General features: G+C 29.0%; 1 long non-coding RNA gene across 1 annotated transcript; it reads left to right on the plus strand.

The window, feature by feature from the left end:
- The first annotated feature begins 242 nt into the window (after positions 1-242).
- LOC142227617 (uncharacterized) lies at positions 243-1508 on the plus strand. The gene is made up of 3 exons (XR_012719929.1): positions 243-374; positions 896-1006; positions 1173-1508. It is a non-coding gene; the product is annotated as an uncharacterized LOC142227617 (long non-coding RNA).
- The last annotated feature ends 262 nt before the right edge of the window (positions 1509-1770 follow it).

Genomic DNA, 1770 nt, shown 5'->3' on the forward strand with positions numbered 1-1770 from the left:
CTGAAAACATGACTATTTTAGCGGCTAAACTCGATCTTAATACCCACTTAACTTCTTAAAATTCAATTCACAAAAGTTCTATAATACATCTTCGGAAGTTTTTTTTTTAGTAGAGCATTTAATTTTCGATTTTGTGGTGGAAGGTGGTATGTTAGAATTTATAACATTGTTGTTGGTGCTTTTTGGCCTTGGGGAGTTGCCAACACTGATCATTCGTCGTCCGATTGTTGAGGCGTACGGTTGTGTGGTCGGTTGAGTGTTTTTTAGCCTTCCAAGTTGAGTGTGTGTTTTTTTTGCTGTGGCATTGTGTTTCTTTAATCTCACTTTGTCAGTTATTTTTGGTCTTTGTACATAGTGTTTATGAATTTCATCAGGTAAGAATGAAATGTTTTAAGTGCAACGAAGAAGTGTGTGAACACTTATATATAACAAAATCATTTAAAAACTGTTAATTTTCTTAAAAGTGATGATAATTTTAATTGTTGTGAACAAATTTATCGAAGTTCTGCTACCTTCCAAAGACATTTCAAGAAAAAACACAATAATATATGCGTGGATGGAAAAAATGAAACTGATGAAATAATTGTACGAGGCGAGAGTACCAATTATGGACAAGATTGTGGGAATGCCGACGACGCAGAAAATATTTGTAACAAACATGAAGTAGATTTAGATTGTGAAATGGACCAATTATTTAAGTCCTTTTTAAACATCCATTTAACCATGTACTCAAAGCCAAACTTTTCACGTAAAGATGTAAGTTTCATCACCAAAAATGTTAAAGATTTAATGTTTACACCCATAATGAATGTGGCAAATGTCTTTGGAAGTGTGCTAAACGACAATTTATTGTCAAAACTGTTTATGATTATGTCGAATTGTCTTAAATTTTTAGATAAACTTAATACGGAGTTTCAACTTGTCAAGCATTTAAAAAGCGCTAGTCTTGCATCAAATTTAAAGGAAACTATTGTCGAAAAAGAAGGGAATTTTCCACACCGTAAAGGTAAGTTGGAGCATATTAAATTTTTTACAAAATTTTCTTTAATATAAAATTTTGACAAACTTTTCTATAATATAAAATTTTGACAAAATTTTCTATAGAAATAAAATTTTAAAATTTTGACAAAATTTTCTATAAAAATAAAATTTTGACTTATTGTTTCCAACAGGAAGGTACATGAAAAAACTACGGCAGGAACGTCTGAAGTGCGTCGATATACCATAAACGATTCACAGTTCTCTTTTATTCAATTCGGGAACACATAACAAGAACTTCTTGTTCATGTCGAATTTTTGAAAAACAAGATGGAAAATGTTCAACCCTTTATTCTGGCCATTGGAACATTGATGGAGTTTTCTGAGTTATTTATGTCTCATTTCAAATGTAAAAGGTTTCATTTGAAGTTCAAATGCTATATATAACAGCCATATATAATTTGAATGAAATAAGTTTTAGTTATTGACTACATTTATGTTTTTCTTTTTAATAAAATGATACAGACTAATTATGTTCTTTTTTTGTAAGCTGGCTAATTAAAAAAGTAAGTACTTAATTAAACTGTTTTGCACATTGAACAAATTAATTGCATATAAAGTATGCAAAAATTTCTTAAAAAGTATGAAATAGTTTCATAAGAAGTACGAAACAGTTTCATAAAAAGTATGAAACAATTTCATAAAAAGAACGAAATTGTTTCATAAAAAGTACGAAACTTTTTCATAAAATGTACGAAACTTTTTCATAAAAAGTACGAAATTGTTTCATAA

Source organism: Haematobia irritans, chromosome 2 (genome assembly GCF_050003625.1).
Source record: "Haematobia irritans isolate KBUSLIRL chromosome 2, ASM5000362v1, whole genome shotgun sequence".
Classification (NCBI taxonomy): domain Eukaryota; kingdom Metazoa; phylum Arthropoda; class Insecta; order Diptera; family Muscidae; genus Haematobia; species Haematobia irritans.